The sequence below is a fragment of the Coregonus clupeaformis genome, chromosome 8 (genome assembly GCF_020615455.1).
Source record: "Coregonus clupeaformis isolate EN_2021a chromosome 8, ASM2061545v1, whole genome shotgun sequence".
In the NCBI taxonomy this organism is placed as follows: domain Eukaryota; kingdom Metazoa; phylum Chordata; class Actinopteri; order Salmoniformes; family Salmonidae; genus Coregonus; species Coregonus clupeaformis.
The window spans coordinates 21,919,805-21,932,204 of record NC_059199.1 but is presented as its reverse complement, the minus strand read 5'-3'; positions in this window follow the sequence as shown (position 1 = coordinate 21,932,204).

The following is a 12,400-nucleotide window of genomic DNA, read 5'->3' as shown; positions in this document are numbered from 1 at the left end:
CTGTGTGCAGCTCACTGTGCACCAACATAAAGAACATGAGCACATCTACTGCTGCTAAGCTTCCCAGTAAAACAATAAAAACAAGTAAGTATCCCAGAAGAAAAGTGCTCAAAATAGCCCACGTTAACTTATGTAGCTTAAGAAACAAGGTTCATGAAATCAATAATTTGCTAGTAACAGATGACATTCATATTCTGACTATCTCTGAAACTCACTTAGATAATACCTTTTGATGATACAGTGGTAGCAATACAAGGTTATAACATTTACAGAAAATATAGAAATGCCAATGGAGGAGGTGTTGCTGTTTATATTCAGAACCACATTCATGTGAAGATTAGAGAGGATTTCATTTATTTATATTTATTTTTATTTCACCTTTATTTAACCAGGTAAGCCAGTTGAGAACAAGTTCTCATTTACAACTGCGACCTGGCCAAGATAAAGCAAAGCAGTGCGATAAAAACAACAAGAACACAGAGTTACACATGGGATAAACAAAACATACTGTCAAAAAAACAATAGAAAATAGAAAATCTATATACAGTGTGTGCAAATGTAGTAAGTTATGGAGGTAAGGCAATAAATAGGCCATAGTGCAAAATAATTACAATTGAGTATTAACACTGGAGTGATAGATGTGCAGAAGATTATGTGCAAATAGAGATACTGGGGTGCAAATGAGCAAAATAAATAACAATGTAAATAACCATATGGGGATGAGGTAGTTGGGTGGGCTAATTACAAATGGGCTGTGTACAGGTACAGTGATCGGTAAGCTGCTCTAACAACTGATGCTTATAGTTAATAAGGGAAATAAGTGTCTCCAGCTTCAGAGATTTTTGTAGTTCGTTCCAGTCATTTGCAGCAGAGAACTGGAAGGAATGGCAGCCAAAGGAGGTGTTGGCTTTGGGGATGACCAGTGAGATATACCTGCTGGAGCGCATACCACGGGTGGGTGTTGCTATGGTGACCAATGAGCTAAGACAAGGCGGGGATTTGCCTAGAAGTGATTTATAGATGACCTGGAGCCAGTGGGTTTGGCGACTATGTAGTGAGGGCCAGCCAACGAGAGCGTACAGGTCACAATGGTGGGTAGTATATGGGGCTTTGGTGACAAAACGGATGGCACTGTGATATACTACATCCAATTTGCTGAGTAGAGTGTAAATGACATCGCCGAAGTCAAGGATCGGTAGAATAGTCCGTTTTACAAGGGCATGTTTAGCAGCATGAGTGAAGGAGGCTTTGTTGCGAAACAGGAAGCCGATTCTAGATTTAACTTTGGATTGGACATGCTTAATGTGAGTCTGGAAGGAGAGTTTACGGTCTAACCAGACACCTAGGTATTTGTAGTTGTCCACATATTCTAAGTCTGACCCGCCGAGAGTAGTGATTCTAGTCGGGCGGGCGGGTGCAAGCAGCGTTCGATTGAAGAGCATGCATTTAGTTTTACTAGTGTTTAAGAGCAGCTGGAGGCCACAGAAGGAGTGTTGTATGGCACTGAAGCTTGTTTGGAGGTTTGTTAACACAATGTCCAATGAAGGGCCAGATGTATACAAAATGGTGTCGTCTGCATAGAAGTGGATCTGAGAGTCACCAGCAGCAAGAGCAACATCATTGATATACACAGAGAATAGTCGGCCCGAGAATTGAACCCTGTGGCACCCCCATAGAGACTGCCAGAGGTCCATACAACAGGCCCTCCGATTTGACACATTGAACTCTATCTGAAAAGTAGTTGGTGAACCAGCCGAGGCAGTCAGTTGAGAAACCAAGGCTATTTAGTCTGCCAATAAGAATGCGGTGGTTGACAGAGTCGAAAGCCTTGGCCAGGTCGATGAAGACGGCTGCACAGTACTGTCTTTTATCGATCGCGGTTATTATATCGTTTAGGACCTTGAGCGTGGCTGAGGTGCACCCATGACCAGCTCGGAAACCAGATTGCATAGCGGAGAAGGTACGGTGGGATTCGAAGTGGTCGGTGATCTGTTTGTTAACTTGGCCTTCAAATATTTTCGAAAGGTAGGGTAGGATGGATATAGGTCTGTAACAGTTTGGATCTAGAGTGTCACCCCCTTTGAAAAGGGGGATGACTGCGGTAGCTTTCCAATCTCTGGGGATCTCAGACGATACGAAAGAGGTTGAACATGCTAGTAATAGGGGTTGCGACAATTTCGGCGGCTAATTTTAGAAATAAAGGGTCCAGATTGTCTAGCCCAGCTGATTTGTAGGGGTCCAGATTTTGCAGCTCTTTCAGGACATCAGCTATCTGAATTTCGGTGAAGGAGAAGCGGGGGGCATGGGAAAGTTGCAGCGGAGGGTGCAGAGCTGGTGGCCGGGGTAGGGGTAGCCAGGTGGAAAGCATGGTCAGCCGTAGCAAAATGCTTATTGAAATGTATCGGTGGTGACAGTGTTTCCTAGCATCACTGCTGTGGGTAGCTGGGAGGAGGTGCTTTTATTCTCCATGGACTTTACAGTGTCCCAAAACCGTTTGGAGTTAGTGCTACAGGATGAACATTTCTGTTTGAAAAAGTTAGCCTTTGCTTTCCTAACTGATTGTGTATATTGGTTCCTGACTTCCCTGAAAAGTTGTATATCGCGGGGGCTGTTCGATGCTAATGCAGTACGCCACAGGATGTTTTTGTGCTGGTCAAGGGCAGTCAAGTCTGGGGTGAACCAGGGGCTATATCTGTTCTAAGTTCAGAATTTTTTGAATGGGGCATGCTTATTTAAGATGGAGAGGTAAGCACTTTTGAATAACATCCAGAAATCCTCTACTGACGGAATGAGGTCAATATCCATCCAGGATACCCGGGCCTGGTCAATTAGAAATGCCTGCTCGCTGAAGTGTTTTAGGGAGCGTTTGACAGTGATGAGGGGTGGTCGTTTGACCGCGGACCCATTACGGACGCAGGCAATGAGGCAGTGATTGCTGAGATCCTGGTTGAAGACAGCGGAGGTGTATTTAGAGGGGAAATTAGTCAGGATGATATCTATGATGGTGCCCATGTTTACGGATTTAGGGTTGTACCTGGTAGGTTCCTTGATAATTTGTATGAAATTGAGGGCATCTAGTGTAGATTGTAGGACGGCCAGGGTGTTAAGCATATCCCAGTTTAGGTCACCAAGCAGTACGAACTCTGAGGATAGATGGTGGGCAAGCAATTCACATATGTTGTCCAGGGCACAACTGGGGGCTGAGGGGGGTCTGTAGCAAGCAGCAACAGTGAGATACTTATTTCTGGAAAGGTGGATTTTTTTAAATAGAAGATCAAACTGTTTGGGCACAGACCTGGATAGAATGATAGAGCTCTGCAGGCTATCTCTACAGTAGATTGCAACTTCGCCCCCTTTGGCAGTTCTATCTAGACGGAAAATGTTGTAGTTCGGGATGGACATTTCTGAATTTTTGGTGGCCTTCCTAAGCCAGGATTCAGACACTGCTAGAACATCAGGGTTGGCAGAGTGTGCTAATGAAGTGAATAACTCAAACTTGGGGAGGAGGCTTCTGATGTTAACATGCAAGAAACCAAGGCTTTTACGGTTACAGAAGTCAACAAATGATAGCGCCTGGGGAGTAGGAGTGATACTGGGGGCTACAGGGCCTGGGTTAACCTCTACATCACCAAAGGAACAGAGAAGGAATATAATAAGTATACGGCTAAAGGCTTTAAGAACTGGTCTTCTAGTGCGTTGGGTACAGAGAATAAACAGGGCTGATTTCCGGGTGTTGTAGAATAGAATCAGGGCGTTATGTACAGACAAGGATATGGAGGGATATGAGTACAGTGGAGGTCCACCTAAGCATTGGGTAACGATGAAAGAGATAGCATCACTAGAGGTACCGATAGAGCCGGTCTCGGCGTTCATGGGGGGTGGGACAAAGAAGCTCTCTGAGGCAGGTTGAGTAGGACTGGGGGCTTTACAGTGAAATAGTACAATAACAACTAACCCAAACAGCAATAAGCTAGGCATATTGACATGGGAGAGAGGCATAACGCAATCACAGGTGTTATTAGAGAGGTCTAAGACAACAACTGGTAACGTAAGTTTGGGCTGAGGCTAAACCGATAAACAGGATGGGGCACCGTGTAAAGGAACAGTCCAGCAGGCATCAGATGTGTAGCTGAGTGATCATAAGGTCCAGTGAACAGCAATAGGTAGGTCCGGGAGCAGTTCGTAGGCTGCTACAGCACAGTCGAGCAGGAGGCAAATAATTGTTGTGTATTAACAATGACAAGCCACTGGGGTCTGACAACTTGGATGGAAAATTACTGAGGATAACAGCGGACGATATTGCCTCTCCTATTTGCCATATTTTCAATTTAAGCCTACTAGAATGTGTGTACCCCCAGGCTTGGAGGGAAGCAAAAGTCATTCCGCTACCTAATAATAGTAAAGCCCCTTTACTGGCTCAAACAGCCGACCAATGAGCCGGTTACCAACCCTTAGTAAACTATTGGAAAAAATTGTGTTTGACCAGATACAATACTATTTTACTGTAAACAAATTGACAACAAACTTTCAGCATGCTTATAGAGAAGAACATTCAACAAGCACTTACAAAAATGACTGATGATTGGCTGAGAGAAATTGATAATAAAAAGATTGTGGGGGCTGTTTTGTTAGACTTCAGTGCAGCTTTTGACATTATCGATCATAGTCTGCTGCTGGAAAAACGTATGTGTTATGGCTTTAAACCCCCTGCTATAATGTGGATAAAGAGTTACTTGTCTAACAAAACACAGAGGGTGTTCTTTAATGGAAGCCTCTCAAACATAATCCAGGTAGAATCAGGAATTCCCCAGGGCAGCTGTCTAGGCCCCTTGCTTTTTCCATCTTTACTAACAACATGCCTTTGAGTAAAGCCAGTGTGTCTATGTATGCGGATGACTCAACACTATACATGTCAGCTACTACAGCAACTGAAATAACTGCAACACTTAACAAAGAGTTGCAGTTAGTTTCGGAATGGGTGGCAAGGAATAAGTTAGTCCTGAATATTTCCAAAACTAAAAGCATTGTATTTGGGTAAAATCCTTCACTAAACCCTAAACCTCAATTACATCTCGTAATGAATAATGTGGAAATTGAACAAGTTGAGGTGACTAAACTGCCTGGAGTAACCCTGGATTGTAGACTGTCATGGTCAAAGCATATTGATACAGCAGTAGCTAAGATGGGGAGAAGTATGTCCATAAGTAAGCGCTGCTCTGCCTTCTTAACAACACTATCAACAAGGCAGGTCCTACAAGCCCTAGTTTTGTTGCACCTAGACTACTGTTCAGTAGTGTGGTCAGGTGCCACAAAGAGGGACTTCGGAAAATTGCAGTTGGCTCAGAACAGGGCAGCACGGCTGGCCCTTAAAAGTTCACGGAGAGCTAACATTGATGACATGCATGTCAGTCTCTCCTGGCTCAAAGTGGAAGAGAGATCAACTTCATCACTGCTTGTTTTTGTGAGAGGTGTCGACGAGCTGAATGTACCGAGCTGTCTGTTTGGAATACTGGCACGCAGCTCGGACACCCATTCATGCCCCACAAGACATGCCACCAGAGGTCTCTTCACAGTCCCCAAGTCCAGAACGGACTATGGGAGGCGCACAGTACTACATAGAGCCATGACTACATGGAACTCTATTCCACATCAGGTAACTGATGCAAGCAGTAGAATCATATTGAAAAAACAGGTAAAAATACACCTTGTGGAACAGCAGGGACAGTGAAGAGACACACACACAGGCACATACACACATACATATAGACACTCACTCTACACACACGTACACATGGATGTCGTATTGTAGTAGTGGTCTAAGGGAACACACTACATGCATTGGGTAAAGTGTTATGAAATATGTTATGTAATATTTTAAATTGTATATAACTGCCTTAATGTTGTAGGACCCCAGGAAGAGTAGCTGCTGCCTTGGAAGCAGCTAATGGGGTTCCTTAATAAATACAAATACAAAAAAAAAATCTTTGTGGATTTTTGGTAAGGCATGAATAACGTTCCTGATTTCTATAGTCTACTTTCATGAACTCATTATTTTTGCATAATGTATCCACTTTCCACAAGAGACTTCAGCTTGCAGTGAATCTCATCTTTGAACGGAGGTGTGGGGTCACGTGACAATTTCTGATAGAAAGTGGTGTTGTTCAATTGTCCCCAGATCTCATTCACATAGTCATCACGGTTTAACAAAACCACAGCTCCGCCCTTGTCAGCATTGGAATAATTTTTTTAATCTTCCAATGCTTGTCTCTGTTCTTTAGGGAGATTATTGTAGACTCTGTATTCTCGTTTCTTATTCAAAATCTGAGACATCTTTTTCTACCAATTTGCAGTACGTTTCTAGGGAGGGATTTATGTATCTGGGCGGATCAAAGGGGAATATTGCTCGAAAAGGGGTAATCGTTCTGTGGGAAAATATATTCTCTATTAGTCTGAACACTCGTCTCACCCATACTTGACACATCCACATTTGGACTCTTATCATTTATGGGACAAAAGATCTCCCTAAGTCTCAATGTACAAAATAATTTCTGAAACTCTATTGTGGTGTCAAAGTCATTACTTGATGCAGTGGGGACGAAAGATAAGCCCTAACTCAAGGCCAACTCACATGAAGTGGTGATGGAACGTGAAGAAAGGTTAATCACACTCAGGCATTCTGACTGCGTGTCCAATAGCGGCCTTGCTCCTCTGTTCTTCTTGCCCCTCCGACACTTCTTCCACGTCCGCGGTGCTGCTGACGCCTGTTGGGCCATTGAGGGTATCCTTTTCCCCCTCGCTTGCGTCCTAAAAAAGATCCACTCCCATGGGAATCATAGCTGTAATCTGGATCTACATCAAGAGAAGATGCACTCAAGTGTGGAGGTAGGGTAACCTGCTTTGGGCAGTCTCTGACGAAACTGCGCGTCTGTCTACGGCCTCGCCGGGGATTCCCTCCCCACAATTATGTTCATTGTCATTGGAGTGCCGCTCAAACTTCTTAATCTTCCTTGCTCTGATGTCCTGCTCCAGGTCAGTCTTGAATTTCAATAGTGTGCTCTCCATATTTGTGAGTTTCTCTGGGTCAGTTATTGCTGCATGCAATTGTAATCTGACCGCTTGTATCTTCTCACGTATTCCACCCAGTTGCTCAGCTATTTCCTGGATAATAAGAGCCATGAGATCAAATGAGCATTTGTTTGTAATTTGGCACCACTGGTCACAGAAAGTCTCATTGTCTCTGCCGATTATGGTTGCGTTCTGCATTCTAAGGCCTTGTGGAATCAATTTCTTGTGCAAATAGTCACTCAAAGTGACAGCGTGGAGATGCATACGTGTCTCTCTGTCATATAGGTGTTTCAGTCTCTTTTGTAGTGATTCTGTTGTTTCAACTGGATCAATATGATTGTTCTTTACTAGCATGCTTCCTTTGCCCATGCCATTAGTGTACTAGGAAAATATTCAAAGTTCAGTCTTGAATTTTATATTGAGAGGGAAAAATCCCAGGTTAAAATGACTACAGTTTGGATATATCATCGCCCACTCAATACAGACCTGGCAACAAATAAAAAAACTGGGAAGTGCAATGGCATACCCAAACACTGATATTTAGAAATAACTCCCTACCTTTGGGAGGGAAACCTATTATTTTTCAACAATGGTCTGAACAAGGAATTCATAAACTCTCGGACATAATGAATGATGACGGTTTATTATCCTTTTAATGATCAAAACATGTATAATTAACCTAGTTTGTCATTCTTTTTTTAATTTGCAGTTAAGAACAGCTATGCACATTCATGGGGTCCCGGTAGACAGAACACAAGTGGAGGCTTTGAATCCAATCTATATAAAAGAAATGTATAGAAGCCCTCCGTAAACCAATGGGAATAATTACGGTATGGAACACAGATCTTAAAGACTACAAACAAAATACAGATTGGAAAAGAGTCTGGAATAACATCCCAATGTCCTTACGACATTTTTATCATCAATTAATACACTACAAATTAATTCACGGATTTTATTTGACTCCGCGGAAATGCTTCCAATTTAAAATTGCTCCTACTCCAAATTGTCTGTTGTATTCTCAAATAAATATTGGAACCTACATGCACATGATGTGGGACTGCCCCAGTGTGAAGACCTTTTGGTCACAGGATGCCAGGTCTGTGTCGAGCATAGTTGGTGCTTCCATTCCCTATCTTCCTTATCTATTATTCCTGACTGCGGCAAAAATAATGTTGGTGACCAGATGGAAACCTTCACATAAACTCAGCATAACTCAATGGCTACAAAACTTCCTTGACGTCCTTTCACTAGAGCTCTCCAACATTAGATACATTCAATAGAGCAGTCGAAAAGGTCAAAAGCTTATGAGTTAATGTTTAAATTCACTAATTGAACCCCGCACAACAAAATAATAAAAGGCATCATTAAAAGTTAGTCACAAAAAAATAAAGCTATTTCTGTTCATCAGTTTGACATAGAGGGTAGTGTAGAACGAATTGTCAAAAATCATGTGTCTAGAAAATGTATCTTGGCACGGTCACATTCCAAACTGATGGTAATGGAGTCAACTAAGCCATTGGCATACTGATGGAACGAGTCCAGTTCCGTTTTGGTGCCTTTCCATATGATAAAAACATCATCAATATAGTGTTAGTAGAACACAATGTTATCAGAAAAATTATTATTAGAATGGATATATTTATCCTCAATGAGGCCCATAAAAGGTTGGCAAAATCAGGGGTGAAGGTAGTGCCCATCGAAGTGCCTCAGGATTGTAGATAATAATCCTCTCTAAACAAAAAATTGTTCTTAGTCAATACCAACTCGGCCATTTCAACTAGAAATGGGTCGAAGGAGTAGTGTCAGCTCTAGAGTCTAAAGAGTGACGTAAAGTCTCCAGTCCCATGTTGTGGGAATGTTACTGTACAAGCTAGTTACGTCCATAGATACAAGAAAAGTAGGCCTATCATCATTGTTCAGTGTTAGTTCAGATACAGTAACTGATTGACAAAGTCGCCTGTGTCTCTTAGGTAGGATGGTAGCTTAGTAACAAGAGGTCTGATATAGAAATCAATACAATTAGACAAAGGCTTGGTTAGAGAGTCATTACTTGCCACAATCGGACATCCAGGGGGAAACTCCTAGTAATCCTTGTGCGTTTTTGGTAAAATGTACATAACAGCCGTGGTGACCGCTTGTTGATGAGGTACCCCTACTCTTTGTCAGTCAGGTAGTCTTCCTCATGAGCTCTGCTGAGAAAATAATCAATTACAGTTTTGAACACATACAGTGCCTTGCAAAAGTATTCATCCCCCTTGGCGTTTTTCCTATTTTGTTGCATTACAACCTGTAATTTAAATGGATTTTTATTTGAATTTCATGTAATAGACATACACAAAATAGTCCAAATTGGTGAAGTGAAATGAAAAAAATAACTGAAATGTGGTGCGTGCATATGTATTCACCCCCTTTGCTATGAAGCCCCTAAATAAGATCTGGTGCAACCAATTACCTTCAGAAGTCACATAATTAGTTAAATAAAGTCCACCTGTGTGCAATCTGTGTCACATGATCTGTCACATGATCTCAGTATATATAAACCTGTTCTGAAAGGCCCCAGAGTCTGCAACACCACTAAGCAAGGGGCACCACCAAGCAAGCGGCACCATGAAGACCAAGGAGCTCTCCAAACAGGTCAGGGACAAAGTTGTGGAGAAGTACAGATCAGGGTTGGGTTATAAAAGAATATCCCACGGAGCATCATTAAATCCATTATTAAAAAATGGAAAGAATATGACACCATAACAAACCTGCCAAGAGAGGGCCGCCCACCAAAACTCACGGACCAGGCAAGGAGGGCACTGTCAGAAGAAATGCCTTGAAGAATGGGCAAAAATCTCAAATTGGTAGGCATGTTGTGTAAATCAAATGATACAAACCCCCCAATTTTGGGGGGGGAATGCCAAGGGGGTGAATACTTTCGCAAGGGTCGGTCACCTTTGAGTTTACAGAAGGAGTCCGTGTCAGACAATTGTCTCTGGATTTCTCCATCATAGTCAGATCTATTCATGCATGCCAATCCCGCCCCCTTATGACAGCTCTTGAAGATAAGGTTGGGATTTTGGGAGATGGAATGAAACATGTCTCTTTGTCTTGCTGCAGTTGGAAGCATATTTGTTATTGTCATTAGCAACAAATAATGTATCAACATCTCTCTCCACAAGCTTGCAAAATGTGTCAGTAGCCGAGTGTTTTACAGGGGGGCAGAATGTGCTCTTAGCTCTGAATATTGGACAACTATCTTCATTAGCATTACGCACCTCAAGAGGTAGACTAGTTCTACCCTTGTGAAAAAAATGTTTCAGCTTAATGGAACTAAAAAACTTGTTCAACCTTAGTTTGAAAGGGGTTGGTTCTCAGTGTAGGGACAAAAGAAAGTCCCTTGTTAAGCACAGCCTCTTCATCCTCATTGAGAGTATCAGCAGATTGGTTGATTAGTAGTGGGTCTGGCCCCTGCGCGCACTGTGCTTGTTGCGTCCGCATTGTGCCCTTGCCTTTTCACCCTCTGCTTCTGTGTTTTTTGAGCCCCTTGTCTGGTAATGATGGTAATGTTTGGTCAAGGAAGTGGAGAGATCTAAAAAAATTAATTCCCATCAGAGTCTGAGGGCAATTCTGATGCACTAGATTCAGAGGTTTGGATGTCATCTACCTCATGGTGATGTCATTCGGAAACACAATGTCAACTTTCACTGCCATGCGGACAACACAAAGCTGTACATTTCGATAAAACATGGTGAAGCCCCAAAATGGCCTACCCTGGAAGCATGTGTTTCAGACATAAGGAAGTGGATGGATTCTTTACTTTTAAACTCGGACAAAACGGAGATGCTAGTTCTAGGTCCCAAGAAACAAAGAGATCTTCTGTTGGATCTGACAATTAATCTTGATGGTTGTACAGTCGTCTCAAATAAAATTGTAAAGGACCTCGGCATTACCCTGCATGCTGTTCTCTCTTTTGACAAGAATATTTCAAGGGCAGCTTTTTTCCATCTTCGTAACATTGCAAAAAATCCTAAACTTTTCGTAAAAAAATTATGCAGAAAAGCTAATCCATGCTTTTGGTCACTTCTAGATTAGACTACTGCAATGCTCTACTCTCCGGCTACCCGGATAAAGCACTAAATAAACTTCAGTTAGTGCTAAACACGGCTGCTAGAATCTTGACTAGAACCCAAAAATGTATCATATTACTCCAGTGCTAGCCTCTCTACTGGCTTCCTGTTAAGGCTAGGACTGATTTCAAGGTTTTACTGCTAACCTACAAAGCACTACATGGGCTTGCTCCTACCTATCTCTCCGATTTGGTCCTGCCGTACATACCTATACGTACGCTACGGTCACAAGATGCAGGCCTCCTTATTGTCCCTAGAATTTCTAAGCAAACAGCTAGAGGCAGGGCTTTCTCCTATAGAGCTCAATTTTTATGGAATGATCTGCCTATCCATGTGAGAGACGCAGACTTGGTCTCGACCTTTAAGTCTTTACTGAAGATGAATCTCTTCAGTAGGTCCTATGATTGAGTCTGGCTCAGGGGTGCGAAGGTGAAAGGCAATGCACTGGAGCGACGAACTGCCCTTGCTGTCTCTGCCTGGCCGGCTCCACTCTCTCCACTGGGATTCTCTGCCTCTGACCCTATTAAGGGGGCTGATTCACTGGCTTACTTCCATGCCGTCCCTAGGAGGGGTGCATCACTTGAGTGGGTTGAGTCACTGACGTTAACTTCCTGTCTGGTTTTGCTCCCCCTTGGGCTCGTGTTGTGGAGGAGATCTTCGTGGGCTATTCTCAGCCTTGTCTCAGGTTAGTAAGTTGGTGGTCTGTTGATATCCCTCTAGTGGTCTGGGGGTTGTGATTTGGCAAAGTAGGTGGGGTTATATCCTGCCTGGTTGGTCCTGTACGGGGGTATCGTCGGACGTGGACACAGTGTCCCCCAATCCCCCCGTCTCAGCCTCCAGTATCTATGCTGCAATAGTTTATATGCTGGGGGGCTAGGGTCAGTCTGTTATATCTGGTGTAATTCTCCTGTCATATCTGGTGTCCTGTGTGAATTTAAGTATACTCCCTCTAATTCTCTCTCTCCCTCTCTCCCTCCCCTCCCAGAGGGCCTGAGCCTTTATTTTTTACCTTTATTTAACCAGGTAAGCCAGTTGAGAATAAGTTCTCATTTACAACTGCGACCAGGCCAAGATAAAGCAAAGCAGTGTGATAAAAACAACAACACAGAGTTACATATGGGGTAAAACAAAACATAAAGTCAAAAATACAACAGAAAATATATATACAGTGTGTTCAAATGTAGCAAGTTATGGAGGTAAGGCAATAAATAGGCCATAGT